Genomic DNA, 22984 nt, shown 5'->3' with positions numbered 1-22984 from the left:
TATTTAAATGTTTTAATGCTGGCAGAAATACACAGGCAATTTATTTTGGATATTCTCTAGTGCTTAGCAACCCTAGGGAGTCTCTCATTCCCTTATCCCCCAATTACTGTCTCCCTAATTCACAACCCTTCTCCCTGCCATCATGGTTTTTGATTAAATAATTTCTTACCATCATTAGACTTTATGGGCACATCAATTTCCTTTTCATGTATCTTATGCAGGTCCTAGGTTATGTAGTTAATCTTTGTGTGAGTACTTTTATTTTGAAAATTGATGTGGGAAATAGAGAAAAGAGAGGGTATAGTAGGGCAGGCAATGTTCAAATGATCTAACATGGCACAGTAGTGGGAAAGGCTATACACCACTGTTCATTAAATAATTTTGACTTAAATACACTCAGTCTAGCTTTCTATCCCTGAGGTGACTCTAACCTGGTCCCAAAGGTTTAATAATACCCCACCAACATTTTGTATGACTTCTTTCTTCCAGCATCCTTCTTGTTTTTCAATTTGACTTTCTGGCCTCCAGGAACTGGCCCATTATTTCATCTATTCCAACCCATAGACAAGTCTGTCTTCCTTATTAAAAAACAACAACAGAAAACCCTTCAGTGTTCCACCCACTGGATTTTGGCTTCCAGGCGGGTCATGCCTCGTTCACAAATGATTCACAGGGCCATGAAAATGGACTCCCCTGGAGAATCAAGTGACTCAGTTGTTAGCTCAGGGTGACAGCTCAGCACACCTCGGCGGTCTTCCTGGCTGTCTCACTTGGCACAAGACTCCTCCTCTCCATAGAGAAATAGTTTTACCCATTTGCAGGAGAACAGACTAAAACAGCATCTAATATCTTATTTTGTCCAAAAAAAGCAGAGCCACATATCAAAAATAGAGAGATAGTGACCTCAGGTTGGTTCTAGTACTAGGAATCCTTGAGATATACCAGTGGGGAATGGAACCAAATTTCTCTCAAGCTGTTGACATTTTCTATGACTGGAAAGAAAACAAGATTTTAGTTTAAAAACATTAGTATTTCTGCATGTACAGTGCCCTTTATGATGGAAAAAGGACCTTGTGTGGATTTGTTCTGGGTCTGGATCCTATCAATCCCCCGGGATATGAGGTACTAAAGTCATCCTTAACTGGGTTTCCAGAGTGCATGGTCAATACCAGGAGCTAGTGTGTGTGCGTGTGTGTCCCATGAAGGGAGGGAAGGGGGAATAAATGGTGTAGAATAATATATATGATCCTATATTACTTCCCATCCTTTACTTGGTTCTGTACAAGTAACATTTGCTAGGTAATTGAGTATATAATTCTGTATATCAGTAGCAGTTGAAGACTTTTTAAAAATTTTTAAATTTTTAAAAAATTTTTACATCATTGTTCATTTTTGAACAATATTTGCTCCCCCCATCCCCTCAGGTGTAGTCCCCATAGAGTTTCCTTCCCCAATGCACCCGTGCACCATCACCTCAGTCCCCTGTGCTCCTCCCTCCCTCCCTCTGATCCCTCTCCTGCCTCCTCCCCTGCAGGATGTCTCTGCTTTATAATTCTCTATTTTTGCTTTGTTGTGTTTTGTACTGTTATTTTTTTTACACTGATATCTTATTTGGTTCCCCTATATTCCTGCTATAAGTGAAACCATCCGATATTTTTCTTTTTCCTTCAGGCTTATTTCACTGAACATAATTCCAGTTGAAGGCTTTTAATGTAAATGTGCACTTCTGGATAAAGAATTTAGTGGTGATTTCTTCTGGAGAAGCTGGAGGATAAACTTCTCCCTCTGGCTGAGGAACTTGTTCTCTAAGCCACACCTCACTAGGAAGACACAGCTGCCAAATTCCTCTGCACAATCCCTAAAGAATGTCTTTGCCTTTGAGAGTATTATTTGCTCAGATCTTGTCAGATTGGGCTGGAAAAGGGTGGGTCAGTGCTCAGGGCGGACTGCATACCTTCCCTGGGTACCCAGGACACTGCTCAGCCACTCAAAAGGCTGTGGGAACTTTAGGTACAACTTTACAATCTGTTTTTTGGTTAGGAATTTGCCCCAAGGTATCTGAAGCACTTCAATGAGATCAGATGCTCACATGGTAATTTTTTTGTAGTTATTTTTAAGTAAGTTTGTTTACCCCCAGTAAAAGACATTAGTGACATAATTTTTAACATTCTTTTTATTTGCCCCTGCTAGCTTGGCAAATCCACTTATGTGAAATATGTAGACTTTCTGTCCTAATCTTTGCAGAAAACTCAGGAACTCTCTGCCCCACCCTAACCCGCTGCCCCCGACCAACACACCTTTCTAACTGCCTTTGATTCTGCTGAGTGAGCCGAAGGGAAAGGAAGGTGTTTGATAACATAACCCACTGCATCACTATCCCAGTCTTACTTTTCTGGAGCCTACTATGGGCTACCTCACCCAATTTGAATCCATTTTTTTTTTCTTACTAGTTGAGAAATAAATAAATGAAAGAGTAAAGGACAACAGACTTTACCAAGTAGCTTCGTTAGAAGCCCACTGGGAATTACTCTGGCTGCAAGACAGAAGTTTGTCCCCATTTATTTTGTTCATTTGAACTTATCTATTTTAACAGAGCCTAATAGAGCTTAGGTGAATAGGAAAGGCAGGGAGGTGATATACACATAGTTTTCAGTAATCTGATGAAAATGTCCTTTTCTAGAATCTGAGATGAAAATAAATGTTCACAGACCACATACTTTCTCCTTAAGTAAATGGACCAGTAACAGTGGGTTACATTAACATTTAGGATAAATGAAGACTAATGTTTGATTTCTGTAACATGAATACATCAATTTAAAGAACATTTTTTCCCCCCAGCTCATAGTTTTGTCATTTTGCCTGTGATGGCTTTTTCTTTTAATGATGGGTGATTTATAGGTTATATTGGACAAACCCAAAATGTATATTTTCATTCTGAAAGTGTACAGTGAATGGCTCTTTATTTCTTCCTACATTTTCTACACCTACTTTTTTGACAGGCTTATAGAAAAACAAAGTAGATAGAGGGTGGATGCTTATATAGCAAAATCTGACTAGCTTTTAAAATTTTATTTTTTATTCTCTTTTAAAATCAGATAAAATGGACATATAACATTGTATTCATTTCAGGTGTACAAAAGAGTGATTTGATTTTGTGTATATTGCAAAATGATCACCACAATAAATCCAATTAACATATCTGTCAATGGCTTTCTAAAAGAATCAAACATGTTATTTGTGAACCAGAAGGGGTTACAGTCTAGTCTTCCTGGGAACTTTCCTTGGATTTCTAGTGGCTAGGGACAATGGAATGAGCCTGAGAGCTGCTTCAGGCACCTAACAGAGTAGGAGGGAGCATGAAATAAATAGACTTCCCTTATGTGGGTTTTCTTGGGTTGGTGTTGTGTAAGCAAAGATCAAACACATTTCTCAGCCTTTCTACCTGGGGTTGGCCCTGGGTGTGTAAAGTCAAGGTCCACTCCCTGTTTCTGTATTGCAGAATTATAGTTGGACTGGATAGACTAGTCAGGTTATATGAGTCCTTCTAAGGGGAAAGAATCCTAGCCATGACAGCTTAGGTCAGATGCGATGGGAGGACAGCTAGCATTGACTTCCAAGCACACACAAAAGAAAATACACACACTAAAGTGAAAAGGCTTCTACTCACGGGGATCATGGAATAATTTGCCATGAGAAGTGGAATGGTGGGTGTGTGATAATAGTAGGAGCTGCAGAATAGCAGCAGCACGCTGCAAGGGTTTAAAAGCCTTGGTTTTCCTTGTGTCATTTACCTGCAATGAAATCATAGGCCTGTTGCTTAACCTCCTGAATCTCAATTTCTTCATCTGGAAATGAAGGTGATAACAATACTTTAAAGAATTGTAGTCAGGATGAGATCAAATTAGGTGTAAGTACTTCAAAGCTTACCTAACACAGTAAATGGTCAAGAATGTTCTATAATTTTGAATATGCTTGGTCTCACTTCTATTCAAATGAAGTTGTTGGATCTTTGGCAAGTCAATTGATGATGAAAAACCTCAGTACTCTTGACTAGACAATGAAGCATTCATGATCTTTTTGTCATTTAGCATCCCCCCTCTATAGGTGGTGAGGAAAAGGAAGAGGCATATTTTTTCAATAGGGTTGGTTAACATGCTTGGAGATTGGCCCAATTGCCAGTTGCAGGCACTGTAGACTATTCTGTCCACACCCATTCTTTACAAATTGTCTATGATTGCTTTCTGCTACAGCCACACAATTGGGTTTTTGGACATGGCCCACAAAGCCTAAAGTAAAATATTTACTAGCTGATTCTTTAAGAAAAAGATTATTGACCGTTTGCTATACAAAAAGACCAAAAATTTAGGTTGATTTTGAGTTTCATCAGTTATGTTAATAGTGAAAGTTGTCACAACTTTTTTTTCTGTTCGATGCATTCATGTCAAACTTTATTGCTATCTGTGCTCAGAGCCAAGGCGTGTCATATTTTATTTGTAAATGTAGGATTTGTGAACAAGGATCTTGATGGTTTCTTGGAAGTCACCACTGATTATAAATCTATTAAGATGCACTATTTTGGTAACTGTCATATTTTAAAGAGATAATGGCTTTGGAATTATAGGTCAGTATTGTGTCCTTAAAGTATAAAATAATTTTGCTGCCCCCTCCCCCCCTCCTCCCACCAGACTCATCAATTTAATGAAGTCTTTAGATTATTCTTTAACCTGCTTTGGTAATTTCAATGGTTTGTTAGTTTAAAATTTCCTTACTTTCTTCCTTTTTCTTTAGATATTTGTGTTAGAATTGGTAAAAGATAAGATTTGTTTTTATGGAGGATATCTAAATATATAAGTATATGTAATTTTTTCTTGCTGAGAGAACTTAATGTTTAAAGATAATGGAAATAAAAAGCAAAATAACAGCAGAAAAAAATTAAAAATATATCAGAATTTGTAGAGTTTCAAGTGCTTGAAATAAAAATGTAAAATACCTATAGAATTCTCAATTATCTCTAGGTTTCTTGGGAAGTCCAGGTGGTTTGAGAGATTCTGTCAATTGGAATGTATAAGAAGTAAAGGAAAATAATAACAGATACATAAAAATCATTGAGGAGCACTGTTTTAACCACATTTCTCTAGTCTAGTCTTTCAAAGACTGTTATACTAAGAAGACCAAAAAGGAGAAATGTGTCTGGTGGTTTCATTTTTTTGTCAGTGGATTCTATTTCATTTCCCATGTGTCATGTGATAATGCAAGTGTGTTCAATTAAGAAATAATCACTGGCAACTGGCTAGGTCAGGCCCAGTGTAGATGCTAAGGATTCAAGTGTAGATAAACTTGGATTCCTGCCCTCAAGATGTTTACATTCTGATAGGGAAGAAAAAAACAGGGAGTGCTATTGATGTGTGGTGTGTGTGTGTGTAAATGTATAAATCTAATATATGTGAGAAATAATTGTATAAATATATATGATATATAAATATAGTGTATGTATTACACATGTGTAGGTATGAATACATGGAGTTATATATGTGTGTGTTATGTATATGGAATTATGTATATGTGTTTGTATGGTAATATATACAGCTTAGGTATATTTCCCCAAGATTCACCTGGCAACACAGAATCAACCCTGCTTTTTGTTCTTTTTCCATGGACAGAGGTCAATAATCAGTTTTCATGTGAACATTGCAACCAATACTCAAGCATCGAGTGATCATTTGAAATAAATGACTGTTAATATTGTTTATATCACACGTGAATGGAACATCAAGAATAACTGTCTATAAAACTTGTGTTCTAGCATTTGTTTGTAAAATTTCTAAATGTGAAATTTTACATGCAATCCTAAAGATGTTCAGTTTTTAAGAGTATATGTTCTTTTCTATTTATTTAGTAAATCAAATAATTACATGTATTTTGAACTTTCATTTATTAATGAAATGTTTAGTTTTTTAAATTGTAAAAATAAATGAAGTTATCAGAACATTGAGAAATTGTAAGCATATGTAGGTGTGGTAGACTGAGTGATCTTCTAAAATGTCCACATCCTGGTCCCTGGAACCTGTGACTATATTACCATGCTTGGCAAAAGGAATTTTGTAGATGTGATTAAGTTAAAGATCTTGAGATGGAGATATTATCCTGGATTATCTGGGTGGGCCCAATATAATCACAGTTTTCCTAAGAGAGGGAGACAGGAGTATCAGAGCCAGAAGTAGGACACGTGATAGAATAAGAGGCTGGAATGATGCAATGAAGGAGTCATGAACCATAGGATGCAAGAGGCCTAGGGAATCTGAAAAAGAAACAAGTGGATTCTTCTCTCTGAATTTCCAAAAGAAACCAACACAGCCAACACATTGACTTTGGCTCAATAGACTGACTTGGATTTCTGAACTCCAGAACCACAAAACAGTAAATTGTGTAGTCCTACAAAGGACATATATAGCAATCAATGCCTATGTAATGAACAAAGCTAGAGGTTTGTCTACTTTTTTTCAAAGAATCAACCTTTTATATACTGTCTTTTTGATTTCTATATTTTGTCTATTTCCGCTCTGATTTTTTTTTTCACTCTGATTTTTATTATTTCTTTCCTTCCTAATGTTGGCTTTTGATTTCGTTTGTTCTTCATTTCCTCATTCTTTAAAGTGTATGGTTAGATTATTTATTTGAGATCTTTCTTGTTTCTTGATGTATTACTATATATTTCCACCTTAGTACTACTTTTTCTGTGTCCCACTGGTTCTGGTAGCTTGTGTCTTCATTTTCATTTGAGACAAATATTAAAGACCTAACTTGTACCACTATGGAAAGCTGTCTGGAGGTTCCTCAGACGACTTAAAAAAAGAGCTACCATATGACCCAGCAATTCCACTACTAGGAATCAACCTAAAGGACACAAAAGCATTGATTCAAAAGAACACCTCTAAACCTATGTTTATTGCAGCACTATTTACAATAGGTAAAACCTGGAAACAACCCAAATGGCCAAAAATAGATGACTGGATCAAGAAAATGAGGTATACATACACAATGGAATACTATTCAGCAGTCAAAAAGATAAACTCATGCCATTTGCAGCAATGTGGATGGAGCTAGAAGGCAGTATGCTCAGTGAAATAAACCAGAAGGAAAAAGAAAAATATCAGATGGTTTCACTTATAAAAGAAATATAGGGGAACCAAATAAGACATCAGTGTAAAAAAAATAATAACAGTACAAAACACAACAAAGCAAAAACAGACAATTATAAATCAGAGACATACTGCAGGGGAGGAGGCAGGAGAGGGATCAGAGGGAGGGAGGGAGGAGCACAGGGGACTGTGGTGATGGTGCGTGGGTGCCATGGGGAAGGAAATTATATGGGAACTCAATCTGAAGGGGTGGAGGGAAGCAAATATTGTTTAAAAATAATAAAATACATAAGTGAAAAAATGTAATTAGAAAAACTTAATTTGTACAGTGTATTTATGCAACAATGAGTATTTTGTTGTAGTTATAGTTTAGGATGCTTAGGGGAAGTGGTTGGAGATGAGCCTGGAATAGTTGGAAGTGCCTTAAAATAAACATCTAGACCAGCTTTGTTCATGTTACAGCTGCCCAATCCAATATTTCAGATATGCATCTGGTGTAACTTAAGAACTGACATTTAAAATACATTTGATTTTAATTTATTTAAATTTAAATAGCCACCCATGACTCCTGGCTGCTATATTGGACAACACAGTCCTATATAGAGATAAGGTGTTTGTATTTTATGGGACATGAGAGGATTATGATGGATTTGAAGTTACATATATTTTTGAAAAGTCACGTTAAGGGATGATGTGTCTTTAGTGAAGAGAAAGTTGTAGCTTGATGTGTGCTATGCCTGTAGCCCACTTCCAAGCAAGGCTAGAGTAATTATGCTTTGGACCATGCAGTGCCATTGTCTTCACAGGAGGTGGACTGTGAAGAACTCTATCCACAAGTCTAGCCACAGGTGACTTCCCAGTACAAGTAGATCTCTCTCAAGGGGTTTAAACTGAGAAATGCAGACTATGATAAAGTAGTAACATGATGGAAAGAAGCAACAAAAAGAGAATCAGATATTGGGGGAGTGATAGGGAGATTCTGAGTAGCTGGGTGCCTAGAGTTGCACTGGACAACTAGTGTTGCTTTTGCAAAGTAACCATCAGGAAATATTTGTCAAATTTCTAAAAAAAAGTTACCGATACCATATTCCGTTTTCCTTATCGTCTCATGAATCTTTACACTAAACCAACTGTGAGATGTGGGTTAATTCTCACAGGTTGTGATTAGCCTGAGATGGTCTACAAAAATAAGAATGAATATGCACAGCACTGACCTGAAACATTAGTGTTACCTTACAACCATTTGACCTAAGAGTTTCAGGATGGTTTTGTTCAGAGTCTGATATCTTGTACCTGCCGAGACCTCAGACATCCTGGTCACATTACAGGAATACAACTAGGTCATCAGCAGGACATAAGATAGTCTAGCAGAGACTTCATTTGGGTGTTTCATTCACAAGTTAGTGATTATCAAAGTGGATCCTACACAGGTCCTTCTAGAGGGAGGATTAATGGAGCTTGCAGGTAGCTTCCCTGACCCTTTATTGTGAGATGGCACTTAGCTGTGATGTTTGTCTTTACTGTGGTTGCTATATTTAGTTTTTTATTTATAATAAACTATAGATTTCTTAGTATCATTTTGGGTACTCTCTTCATGTTCACTGCCACTTTAGTGCACTTCCATTGACTTAGATTTCCAGAGCTCGTCTCTGATCTTTATACCTGAAAGAGCCAGAGTGGCTCAGCTGGGGATACATTTGAACAGGAAAGAGGCCAGTTGGTAAGTGATTGAAGTAAAGGTGGTCCCCAACTTAAGATGAGTGAACTTAACTATTCTCTGATTTTTTTTATGGCACAAAGTGATATGCATTCAGTAAAAACTGTACTTGGTATTTTGAGTTTTTGTCTTTTTTGGAGATAGTCATGCAATATGATCCTCTCTGGTGATGTCTACAGAGACAGAAAGACATAAAGAGACACATGAGATACTCAATACTTTATTATTCAATAAACTTTCAAGCTATTGATTTTGCCAAACTCTAGGCTAAAATGTTTGGAGCACATTTAAAGTAGGCTAGGCTAAGCTATGGTTTTTGGTATATTAGCTTTCTTAAACTCATTTTTGACTTAAGATAAATCAATTTATGATGGGTTTAATGAGATACAGGCTTCTTATAAGTTGAGAAATATGTGTTGTTTTTCCTCCAGATGATGATCTTTCAGATCAAAACCTGGACAGTGGGAGTCAAGGAGGGAGGGAATGTTAGACTGAGTTAGGAGGTAACTAATTTCATCTGGGTTCTTCCAGAGACATTTATACATATATAGACACATGCTAGATATGGATATTTCTTCCATTTTTAATGCAAATGTTTGTATATTACACTCTTCTGATTCATTGTGTTCATATTACACTTGTTTTTTTCCTTTAACATTATGTCCTAAAGATCTTTCTACGCTGTGTTTTTAATAGTTACTTGTATTCCTTCATATGGATTTTCCACAGTCAATGCATTTCATTAATCCACTATTCATGGACATGTCCATCATTTTTAACCTTGAAATATTTTTCAGCACTAAAAAGAGATAAACTATCAAGATAGAAGAATCTTAAATTCATATTAAGTCAATATGAAAAGCTATATATGATATGACTCAAACTGTATGCATGTTGAAAAGGCAAAACTAAGGAGACAATAAAAAGGTCAGTGGTTGTCAGGAGTTAGCAGAGACAGGAGGATGGCTAGGTGAGCACAGAGGATTTATAAGGTAGGAATATAATTCTGTATGATACTATAATAGCAGATATATGTCACTATACATTTGTCAAAATCCATAGACTATACAACATCAGAAGTGATGTCCTAATGTAAATTATGGCTTTGAGTGATAATAATATGTCAATGTAGTTTTATCAGTGTAACAAATTACCATTCTGGTGGGGGATGTTCATAATGGGGGAATCTATGCTTACATAGAAATCTCTGTATCTTCAGAGTTGCAGCCTGGATTAAGAAACAAAACCCAACCTTTTGCTGTCTCCAGGAAACACATTTAGCTACAAAAGATAAAAATAGGCTCAAAGTCAAAGGATGGAAAACAATCCTACAAGCAAATGGGCCAAAAAAGAAAGCAGGAACAGCTATACTTATATCAGATAAAACAGACTTCAAACTCAAAAAAATAAAAAGAGACCCCAGTGGTCACTACATTATGATTAAGGGGACAATACTTCAAGAAGAAATAACACTCATTAACATATACTCACCAAACGAAAGAGCACCAAAATATATCAGACAACTGTTGTCCTCTCTGAAAACAGACATCAGAGAAAACACATATGTAGTGGGAGACTTCAACACACCACTATCAACAATGGATAGATCAACAAGACAAAAAATAAGTAAAGAAACTAAAGCTCTAAATAAGGACCTAGAGCATTTGGGCTTAACAGACATCTATAGAACACTAAACCCAAAAAAAACGGAGTACAACATTTTTCTCAAGCGCACACGGATCATTCTCCAGGATCGATCACATACTGGGGCACAAGACAAACATCAACAGATACACCAAGATTGAAATCATACCAACCATCTTTTCTGACCACGAAGGCATCAAACTAGAAATAAATCATAAAAAGAAGGCAAGGAACTATCCTACCTCATGGAGATTAAAAGCCACACTACTGGAAGACCACTGGACTAACGAGGAGATCAAAGAAGAAATTAAAAAATTCTTTGAATTGAATGACAAGGAGGACACCAATATCCTAAATGTATGGGATGCAGCAAAAGCAGTAATAAGAGGAAAATATATAGCAATAGAAGCTCACATCAAAAAACAAGAAAGAACTCAAAGAAACAACCTAATCTCGAAGCTCAAAGATCTAGAAAAAGAACAACAAAAAAACCCCAGAACCAGTAGAAGAAAAGAAATAATAAAAACCAAAGCAGAAATAAATGAAATTGAAACTAAAAAAACAATCCAAAAGATCAATGAAACCAAGAGCTGGTTCTTTGAAAAAATAAATAAAATAGACAAACCCTAGCCAGGCTCACAAAGGAAAAAAGGGAGAAAGCACAAATACACAGAATCATAAATGAAAGAGGAGAAATCACAACGGACACAGCAGAAATCAAAAGAATAATCAGTAACTACTATGAACAGTTATATGGAAACAAGTTCAACAATCTAGAGGAGATGGACAAATTCCTACAACTCTACAATCACCCAACGCTAGATAAAGAAGAAATAGAACACCTAAACAGACCAATTACAAGCAGCGAAATTGAAATGGTAATTAAAAACCTCCCCAAAAACAAAAGCCCAGGACCTGATGGATTTACAAATGAATTCTACCAAACATTCAGAGACGAATTAGTGCCTATCCTTCACAAACTCTTCCAAAAAATTGAGAAGGAAGGGACAATACCAAACACGTTCTATGAAGCCAATATTACACTAATACCAAAACCGAATAAGGAAACACAAAAAAGGAAAACTATAGGCCAATCTCCTAATGAACACTGATGCAAAAATCCTCAATAAAATTTTAGCTATCAGAATCCAACAATGTATCCATAAGATAATTCACCACGACCAAGTTGGATTCATTCCAGGGGCACAAGGATGGTTTAACATCCGAAAATCAATCAATGTTATCCAACACATCAACAAAAAGAAATATAAAAACCATATGATAATATCAATAGATGCTGAGAAAGCTTTCGACAAAGTGCAACACCCATTCATGATAAAGCCCTTGAAATTCTTGGGATACAAGGAACATACCTCAACATCATAAAGGCCATTTATGACAAGCCAACAGCCAGTATCATTCTCTTTTTTTTTTTTTTTTTTTTTTTTTTTTTTTTTTTTTTTTTTTAAATATTTATTTATTTTTTATTTATTTATACAAGCACTGGGCACAGTCAGAAGCGCGGGAGGTGAGAGATTCACCAGAGCCAGAGCGGGGAGCAGAGCAGGCAGAAGGACCGAAGTACACTGCTGAGGGGAGCAGCGGGTGCAGGAGAGGTCTGCGCACCATGTGGGACCCTCCTCCGGTGGCCGGGAGCAGCCGGGATCGAACCGATGCTGCAGAGGCTGCGGGCAGCCCCGCAACCCAGTGCTCAACGCTGCGCCACCGGGGAAGCCCCAGTATCATTCTCAATGGTGAAAAGCTGAAAGCAATTCCATTAAGATCTGGAACAAGACAAGGATGTCCACTCTCACCTCTGCTTTTCAATATAATACTGGAAGTCCTAGCCAGAGCAATAAGACAAGAGAAAGACATCCAAGGAATCCAAATAGGAAAAGAAGAAGTCAAACTATCACTATTTGCAGATGATATGATAATATACATAGAGAACCCCAAAATCTCCACAGAAAAACTAATTCAACTCATCAATCAATTCAGTAAAGTGGCAGGATACAAAATCAACACGCAAAAGTCAGTAGCCTTCCTATACACAAACAATAAATCTGAAGAAGAAAGAAATCAAAAAAACCACCCCTTTTATTATCGAAACAAAAAAAAATCAAATATTTGGGAATAAATCTAACAAAAGAGGTAAAGGACCTATACAAAGAAAACTATAAAACACTGTTAAAAGAAATAGAAGAAGACACAAAGAAATGGAAAGACATCCCCTGCTCATGGATTGGAAGAATAAACATTATTAAAATGGCCATCCTACCAAAAGCAATATACAGATTCAATGCTATTCCAATCAAAATCTCAATGGCATTCTTCAAAGAAATAGAACAATTATTGATGAAATTCATATGGAATCACCAAAAACCCCGAATAGCCAAAGCTCTACTGAAAAAAAAAAGAAGGAAATGGAGGCATCACACTCCCAGACTTCAAACTCTACTACAAAGCCATAATCATCAAAACTGCATGGTATTGGAACAAGAACAGACATACAGACCAATGGAATCGAATAGAAAATCCAGAAATAAACCCACAGATTTATGGTCAACTAATCTTTGACAAAGGAGCGAAGACTATGCATTGGAGCAAAGAAAGTTTGTTCAATAAATGGTGCTGGGAAAACTGGGTCGCTACATGCAAAAGAATGAAGCTTGACCACTACCTCACACCATACACAAAAATCAACTCAAAATGGATTAAAGAACTAGACATAAGACCTGAAACCATAAAATACATAGAAGGAAATATAGGCGAAACACTACGGGATTTGCACATCAAAGACATCTTTACAGACACATCACCCAAAGCAGTGATAGTGAAGAGAAAGATAAACAGCTGGGACTACATCAAATTAAAGAGCTTCTGCACAGCAAAAGAGACAATAACAAAAACAAAGAGAAACCCCACCAACTGGGAGAACATTTTTGCACCCAACACTAATGATAAAGGACTGATCACAAAAATCTGCAAAGAGCTGATGAGACTCAGCAACAACAAAGAAAATAATCCAGTCAAAAAATGGGCAGAAGAGCTAAAAAGAAACTTCTCTGAAGAGGAAATGCAAATGGCCAACAGACATATGAAAAATGTTCAACATCACTTGTCATCAGGGAAATGCAAATCAAAACTACCATGAGATACCATCTCACACCAGTGAGAATGGCACATATTAAAAAAACTAGCAACAACAAATGTTGGCGAGGATGTGGAGAAAAAGGAACTCTTGTGCACTGTTGGTGGGAGTGCAAACTGGTCCAACCACTATGGAGAGCTGTGGAGATTTCTGGACCTACTAAACATAGAGCTTCCATATGATCCAGCAATTCCACTCCTAGGTATTTACCCAAAGGACACAGAAACATCAATTCCAAAGAGCACCTGCACTCCTATGTTTATAGCAGCACTGTTTACAATAGCTAAGCTTTGGAAACAACCCAAATGCCCAAAAATAGATGACTGGATCAAGAAGATGTGGTACATATATACCATGGAATATTACTCAGCATTCAAAAAAGATAAACACATGCAATTTGCAGCAACATGGATGGCACTGGAAGGGATCATGCTCAGCGAAATAAGCCAAAAAGAAAAAGAAAAATACCGGATGGTCTCACTCATAGCAGGAATCTAGAAAACTTAAATAAGGGACCAGGAAAATGAATATAAGAAAGTGAAAATCAAAATCAACAAAAAACTATGAACCAGAGACACTTTTTGGGGGGTGGGGGCGGGAGGGGAAGGATTGGGGTCAGAATGGGGCGTTTGCAACTGTATGGGGGAATATAAAAATAAAATTTAATATTTAAAAAAAAAAAAAAAAAAAAAAAAAAAAAAAAAAAAGAAATCTCTGTATCTTATTCTCAAACTAGCTGTGCCCCTAAAATGCTCTAAAATCAGTTTAATTAAAGGGAAAAAAGAGAAGAAATTGGTGAGCTAGATCTGCTCTTTCATTAAAGGATTCTATAATATTAATCACCACCTGGCTATTTTCTGGTCTGGCATTGTGATTTAATATATGTGGCCTGTGGCACATTTTTTTTTTTTTTTTTATGGTCTAAGTGATACAGTACAAACGATATAGTACAAACATCCATGCATATATCATATATTTTCTGCTTAAAAGTCTTTGCACTTTTCTATCAACTACTAGTCAGGACTTGGGCCTATTACAGATTTAGTTCACTCTGTAGTCCAATCACAGCCTCTTAAAGTGACCATGCTCCTTTCTGGCATTTTGGAGAAATAGTGGGATTTCATACCCAATAAGATGGGCTCCAATTCCACATTGGAATTCTGGACACATCTAATTCCTAGCTCTGTGTTCTTAGGCTTTTGCTTCCTCATCTCTATTACAGATAGGACAACTGTTCCCACAGGTAGGGTCTTTTGGGTATCAGGTGAAATAATACACTTAAAACAATCAGCACGGCATGATTGTCACCCGCTTAAAGTATTCTTTTGTTGTTGTTTTTGTTATTTTTATCACCATCATTGTAATCATCATTAACCACACCTAATCTCAGTTTGTTTGGGTTGTTACCAGCTGGAAGTTTAAAGAGTCAGAAAACCTCAGGGACTCAGGGCTGAATCCTCTTGGTTTCTCCTAATGTTGTTTATTTAGTGCGCAATCGTTTAGAGTTCTGGGGGGGTGGGGGTGGTGGAAACAACCTCCTGGCTGTGTTGTGATCTGTCCTTCTGTTAGACATTGATCCCATCAGTCTCATTGCACCAAGAAAGACATGGGCACAAGGGTTAAGCAGTTGACCTGTATCACGATGGGTGGACCTATCCAGAGAGGGGCCCCAAGTTCTTGTGGGTGCTGTGCTATGCTCTCCAATGGTCTGCATCATATCGGTGCCATAAAAGTGTATTAGGCAACGGATCAGCTCTTACAGCACTGGAGGCAATTCATTAATTGTCACCTGTCTACTCCCAGTAAAAGAGAAATTGGCTCTGTAATTATCATTCTAATGACATTTCTTTTGTTTCAACATGCACACAACATTTATTTTCTTCACCTAGAAGGACAATGGGGAGCCCTCTATTTTTCAAACTCCTAAAATCCTCAAGTAATGGAGTGCTTTGAGATGCTCATTTGTCCCCTTTACAATTTTTTTTTTTGCATTTTTACCATCAGTTTTTTAATTTCTCTAGAGTGAGAAGGTATTCTAGTTCTTTTAGGCAGCTTTAACAAATTACACAAATTGAACAGCTTATAAACTACAACAATTAATTCTCTTGTTGCAGAGGTTAGAAGTCTGAGCTCAGGTGCCAGCATGATGGGGTAAAGCTCTTCTTCTGGTTCACAGTCACACCTTCTCACTGTGTGGAGGGGCTAGCAGCCCATCCCATTTGTATGGTTCCACCTTCATGATAAAAGCATCTCCCACTGGCCCCGCCTCTTGATACTAACATCTGTGGAGGTTAGGATTTCAACATATGAATTTTGGGGGATGCAAACATTCTGGCCATAGCAGGAGGTGATAATCACTTAATAACAATTACTATATTTGTATGTGAAAAGTGCTTAGAGTAATATCTAATGCATTGAAAGGGCTATATTAGAATTTGCTAGTTTTATTTATTTCTTGTAGTAATAAGTGTTCATTTTGTCTGATTATTTCATTGGGTATAACACATAGAAAAAGGACTGCTTTATTTGAAGAGATTGGGTCAGCATGCTCCCCCTAGGCAAGGTCTATGACAGACATTGCTGATCAGCCCTGGTGCTCTCCCATTTAAGTGCAAAGTTACATGTTCCTCCAGGCAGCCAACATCAAGCAACTGACATTGGCATCTGAGATAAATCATTTGACACCCCAGCGTAGGAGCTTACTTTCTAATGAGACTTAAGAACTCCAAACTCACAGTGAAATAGGTGTGGTGAAGTCAAGTTATTCTAAGCATGCTCAAGGTTTCCCAGTTAAGGCCTGAGTGAAACTAATGCCAAAAGTACTTGGCCACCTCCACACCCGTGCACATTCTTGAGCTGACCTCTTTAAACTTTGAGCCTTAATTTTTGAGTCTTTTTGTTCAATGTTTGTAAAACAGTGAGGAGGCCTAAATTTTGCCCAAGAGTTAGCCCTTTTTTTGAATCATAGATTTGATTCTGAATGAAAAGACATTGGTGTGCCTTAGTGTTTTGGGTTCTTGGTGTCAAATAGGAGAAACTGTCAATTACATGCAGGAATAATTGCTTGGAAGCTCAAAAGCATTGACTGTACTTTGGGTACATTCAAGGGAAAACCTTATTTTTATTACAAGGGAAAAGCTTATTTTTCTGGTTCTAGATTTTGTAAAGGACAAAAACACATTTAAATATCTTGTAATTTAGTTACCATTTGTCTCTACAAGCTGATTCTTAAACTGTATTAGCCCTTTTTGACTAATGTAACTTTTAATTTTCCTACTGAATAGAATTTCTTTATGATGGTGAATACTATTTCTAATTTATTTTTTTAGTTAAGTCCAGTCATATCTTGGTTTTCCAACTTTCTCAATTATAGTATTAATACCTACCTTCAGTTCAATCAACATTTACTGTCATCCAGAAACTTAAAACATTTATAAAATATTTTGCATTTATAAACTTCCATAAAGGGGCCAAACAAATTTATATGTTATGTTTAAAGGACATTTTCCATTTTCAAATTCCATAGCTCAGAATTAGGGCACATTAAGGAATTGGAGTCCAGTTCATAGTGACTACATATTGTAGTTGTCTGTGCCTTCTAAATTTAAGCATTTCTACTTCTTCTAGTCACTTCTGTGGGCCTTACTCAGCTGGTCTGTAGTTCTCAGCATCTTCTTGAAACTGGGACAGTTAATTGTTGATGTGACAGATGAATAAAGATGACCAGGAAATTCTAATGACCCAGTGTTCCACATTTGCTAAGCATCCCTGACTAGGGCAGAAGGTGCATTCCAGAACCTGTGTAGGGCCTCCACATTTAGCATGGCTCTCATGCATTGCTTATTCTCACCAGAAGTGTCACTGAAGCTGGCATCTACTGCTACCCTCAGAGATTAAAGAAGTTTCAATTATCAAGTTTCACCATTTCCACATTTTTATATATGGTGATATAATAGAAGGATCAGAATTCTTGTATTTCAGAGTGAAGTTTTTCAATGATAGTTTTACAAAATACTTCATGTGTCACAGATTCCTTTCATATTTCCTGATCTCAGGGTTTTAAAGGACTATTCTCTCCTGGAGGATCTTGATTCCTTTGAACAAGTACTTTCGTATGTGTGTGCGTGTATGCGTGTGTGTGTTTCTCTGCCAGCCCTCTACATGACTATGGACAGATAGAGATTCCTCCTACCTTGGGTTTTTTTATTCTGTTGTTGTGTTTTTTTTTTTTTTTTTTAAGAGACTCCAAATTAGTTTGGTACTAAGCTAACTTGTCAATGATATAGCTGTCTGTGTTGTTGATTGCAATTAAAAAGGTGATAACAAGAACACATTTTACTTGGCATAACACAGCCATAAATTATGTGAAGAATCACCAAACAAAGACAGTAGGCCCATGAGTGAGCCTACTTTAATTGAATTGGTATTTATACAAGGTGACACCCTCTTTCACACCACCTACCTCCTCCCTGCGTGACTCAGCCACTGAGGAAGAAATCTCTGAACTGTTCATTATCAGTCAGGTAGGGTGGAAACTCCACTCAGTATACTCCAGCTACACATTAGTTTCAGTCAGATCTACCTGAGGAATCACTGTAGACTGGACAAAAAGTCCTGGTTTTCTGCTCAAGAGAGGTAAGTCAAGATATTTGCAATCATAAATACATCTGCTTTTCTGGCATTACATTCCCTGCTTTCTTTGCAAATGATTAAGATTAGAACTTCCTGTCTTAACTTTGTCTTTATTTCCATTTAAGTCTGGACAGCTTCCAACAGGCTGGTCTGCTTGCTAGTCAACAGCTCTCCTATTCCTTGTTGTGACTTTAGATTGTTTTGCTTCTTACTTCTGGGCAATTTTTACACATTTGTAGCAGCACAGAGATGCAAGCCTATTTGAGTTTCTGTGTGGCAGCTGTCAGCTGGTGAATCTTGTCACACAGAAGGATAATAAATCCCTTAAGTCAAGGGACCAGTACCCGCTGGACTATTTTCTCAAGTGACTATAAAAACGTTTTTTAAAAGAACCTCCCTGTTTTCTCAGATGATGCTTTCAGTGAAATGGTGAACAGCTATTGTTTTACAGATAATAAGTCTTATATGTTTATTCTTGACTGCCAAAACATTGTAAGTCACTGAGGTATGAGAGATTCCAAGCCTGTACCCTCTTTAGTCTATCTTCCCCTAATAGGAAAATTACAGGTCCTGCAAGAATGTACCAAGAAATAGAACAGAGTGGGGTTAAACAGCAGGTAGAGGAAGTGGTTTCCCACAAAGATTCTTCTCCATTTGGCTAACTTTATGTTTTTTCCTACTTTCTAACCTAAGAATTGATTAATATTTGTGAGGGTACTTTTCAACCTTTATTCATATCCTGGTCCTGAAAAACCAGTTTTGGAGGCACTTTGATAAGGACAGAAAGGTTATTTTAACCAGATTTTCCTTTAAAATTACTACAGTCAGCTGATTTGTCTGATTACGGGTTTTCTCCTATCTTTTCCATTTGTGATACAGAGTCGTGGAAATCAGTCGCAGGGATAGCAGTTTGCAGCTAGCGGCCCTTTCAGAGAGGCACTCACCACAGCAAACCAGGCTCTGCCTTAAGTTTCAGAGTTTTCATTGCTTCCATTGCCAATGATTTCAGGGGCTTAGAGCCCAATTCTGAAAGGTTTAGTGAAGAATTTTATGACTTGGCTTTCCAACATTCATAGGAACCAGAAAGCTAAAGTTTAGCATTTGTAAAATATAATTTTACTTTTCATGAAAAGTAATAAAGTTTAAAACTGGCTTTCACTTCCAGAGTTAATAATGTAAATTTAGTCATTCTAATTGAGGAATGATTAATTAATTGAGGAAACTGAGATATGGCGGTGGTAAAAATTGTAGTTAAACATCTGGTTGATTCTAAATATCAGGATAGACAGAGAATGCAGATAAACTGGCCAGCATTTTTATTAAAATCTTAGCTTCATATAAATTTTAGATCCAATTGATGTAAATTTTAAATTTTCAAATGAGTATAAGCTCATCCAGTTTAACTCATGAATTTTTTAGTTGAGGACAACAGAGCATATAAATTTTAAGCATCTCTCCAGGATCAAAGTAACAGCCAGAAGGAGAAGCCAGATTGCATGGCTTTTGTCTTATTCAACTTTCTCAATGACTTTTCAAATCTCTTTCATATAAAATATACATTAGCAATAAATAAGCTTCCCTCTGGCTTCATAAGGGAACACAAATGATATGGAAATGGGATTATAGTACATATGGATATGACTATGACATAATGGGATACTTTTTTAATTATGGTTTCTGGAAACACAATTTTCATATTCATCATATTCCTCAAGTTTTAATCTTAGAAGCAGTCGGCACCTTTCTAGGAAGGGGATGTATGGTGTGTGTGTGTACGTTGTGGTATACGCAAGCAAGGACAGACCTCACCTCAGTTACCACTTTGTAGGTGCTGCTTATCTGCCTGTAACCACTGGAGTTTTGACTAGATACATTTTTCTGGTGATGTTGTAGACAAAATAAAGAGGATATGTTTGGAATGACTGAACTCATACTGTGAAATGAACTGTATATAATTTACCAAGCAAAGGTGATTTAACTGATAGTATCCTTTATGATTCAAGCAGTAACTTGAAGCATTGTTTATGATGAAAGTGATAAAATCCTTAGCCAGTAGTCCAAGGGAAATCAATGTTGGTCTTACACAGCTTGTCTGCTGATATTACCCTGCTTCTAAGGCATTTATTGAGCTCTTTTCTCTTACTGAGAATGTTGAAGTAAGGATTTTACGTATTATTGTTGTGTACCTCTCTGTAGTTGCTAAAGTTCACTTGAAAGTCAAATCTTTATAATACTTAAGTATAGCAAGTATACCATTGTGAAAATCCATGTAGTTTTATAATTTGGAAAAAGCCCTTTTTCAAATGGATGCCTTGTCAATTGGCAGCTAACTTTATTAGATTTGAACTTTATGTTATTTGCTAAACTTTTAAGGCTATGAATCACCCTTTTATTGTGATCATTCATTGGAATAGTGCATTGAATGGATGAACCCATTAAATGACAACTGACTTACTTGTAGACATAGAAACAATAGTCCTATATTCTCATTGTAATTGTATACTTGAGAACTCTAAGCAACTAAATAATTTATTCTGTGTTTCTAGACCCATGTTTCCCTGACCTAAAAATGGTGATTAAAAATGTCTCTTTCCTATGGAAACTCCTGGAGAAATTAGTGAATTGTAGACCATACTTTTCAAACTGTGATAAACACATTTCAGCAGATTGTGGCAGAATCCCAGAAAATGTGAAGAAACCATAGATAAGCATTGTACAGCTACATGGAGAGCTAATTTCAGTTAAAGAATTTGGAGAAAGCTGCCCCCCCCCACAGCCCTGCCCTCTCCCCACTACTTCCCAGCATTTTTTTCTTTTGTCATTAGATGAAAGTTTGAAAGATATTTATATAGAAAAAGTACAGAAGGTTGGAATCCAGCTACCCTTGGACTTCATGATCCTACTTTGACCCAGAGTAACATATTTGATTGTATTTAACTCACAGTAACAGCATATAAGATGAAAATGTAGGTTTCTTGCTGAATAATACATACATATATTATACATATGCATGTAATATATGCATGTCAGAAGACATATCTATATCTCTTTCTTTCACAATAGTACAAAAACATGTGAAACATCAAGAAAAATATCCACAAGAAAAACATGGGACTCAGATAAAGAAAATCACAAAGTATACTGTAAGACACAAGATTTTCTTGAGTAAAAGTTTATTTGAATACTATTCCTGGGTGGACAGTTTGAATATCATAGATTTCAGCTCTTCTTAAACCATTATATAAAGTCATATAATTCCATTTCTAAATTCCAATAGAATATTTATTTTGAAAGCTGAGAAAACAATTTAAAGTTTATCTTAAAGAAATGAATGAGGCTAGCTCAAAGAATTATTAAAAAAGAAATCAATGAGAGATGCTTGCGCTATTTACTAAAATGTGTTAAAAATAAAGTTGCAAGAAGCTGAAAACAGATTTCTGAAAAAGAATAAGACATCCATGAAACATCTAGAATACTTAAGAATGTAATATGTGACAAAGGAGGAATCATATATAATGGGAAAAAATATTCCACCATTTCCAAAGTAAATCCATATGGATTAGAGTTTACATGTGACAATATAACATTTTTTTTTAATTTGGAGAAAACATATGTAAATATTTAATTAATCTCATTTGTTCAACAAATATTCCTGTATTCCTTAGATCTGATTATATATTCCCAATGCTGTAATAAGTTTTAGAAATACAACTGAGGTATTTTAAAATAATGTTATATATTATATTAATATTATATGGTGACTATTGTCCTTGAAATTTGCAATGTGAGTGTGTGTATGTATATGTGTATACATAAGTTGGTGGTAGAAAAAGACTATTAAACTACATAAACATGTAGTCGATGGGGCTGCGTTTTATAAAGAAGTACTCTGATATTTGAACAATTAGTAGATGCTTAGCTCATCCTGGGGAGGTAAGAATGAAGACAGGTTGTGAATGCCTCTGGGTTGACATATAACATGTCTCAGGTAGAATGAATAGAAATCGTTCTGAAAGCAAAAGTAAGAGATGCGAGAAACTCAAAAGAAGAATGTTTTAGACATAAAGAATGCAGTGAGCAATAAAGTATGAATGATTGAAAGGAGGGCGCACTTAAGAAACTAAAAGGACTCGTCTCAGCTGATGCTTGAGTTTGAGTGAAGAATGCTGCATAGGGAGAAATGAGCTGGTGGTTATGGACTTGTAAAATTTTTAACAATCTGGATTTTATCCTGACAAAAGTAGAACACCACTGAAAAGTTTGAAGCAAAGTTGTGATTACTTCACACCAGTGAGGATGGGTTTAAAGTATAATTTGGGAATATAGCTAGGAAGCTGGTTAAAAAGTTAGATTATGATCATTTGAACTGGTAGCTTACAAATAAAAATAAATCTGTCAAGAGATATGTAGAAGTAGAATTGTAGGACTTGATAATTGCTTGGATTTCAAGGCCACAAAGATGTTACATGAATGTCTACAAAAAATTTTTAAAGAGTAGAAGAATTCCTAAGGGAAAAGACAGTTAATGAAAAATTGAAAGTTGCTGAATACCATGCCTGCCCCTCCCCCCAAAAAAAATCAGATGTGAAATGAAAAACTGGAAAAGTAACTATCAATGTTTCTGATGTATGAAGAAATAAAGAAGAAAAAAGAAATTCATACTAATAATCAATGGCTATTTCACAAATCAGAAATATAGTA

The 22984-nt window shown here is 36.3% G+C and overlaps 1 protein-coding gene across 4 annotated transcripts in view; it reads left to right on the top strand.

Annotated features, from left to right (window-relative positions):
* The window catches only part of SCEL (sciellin), a 252536-nt gene that overhangs the window by 138655 nt on the left and 90897 nt on the right, over positions 1–22984 (top strand). The window contains exon 1 of one of the 4 annotated variants that reach the window (XM_037528891.2): positions 18112–18286. The exons of the other annotated variants lie outside the window; for them this stretch is intronic. The gene's annotated coding sequence lies outside the window, so the exon portion shown is untranslated. Of the gene's footprint in view, positions 1–18111; positions 18287–22984 lie in introns of those variants that run through there. 4 annotated transcript variants of the gene reach the window in all.

The sequence above is a fragment of the Talpa occidentalis genome, unplaced genomic scaffold, assembly GCF_014898055.3.
Source record: "Talpa occidentalis isolate TD23 unplaced genomic scaffold, MPIMG_talOcc4v2.1 talOcc4.5, whole genome shotgun sequence".
Classification (NCBI taxonomy): Eukaryota; Metazoa; Chordata; class Mammalia; order Eulipotyphla; family Talpidae; genus Talpa; species Talpa occidentalis.
The sequence above is the reverse complement of the archived record's forward strand: the minus strand, read 5'-3'. Positions and strand labels throughout refer to the sequence as shown.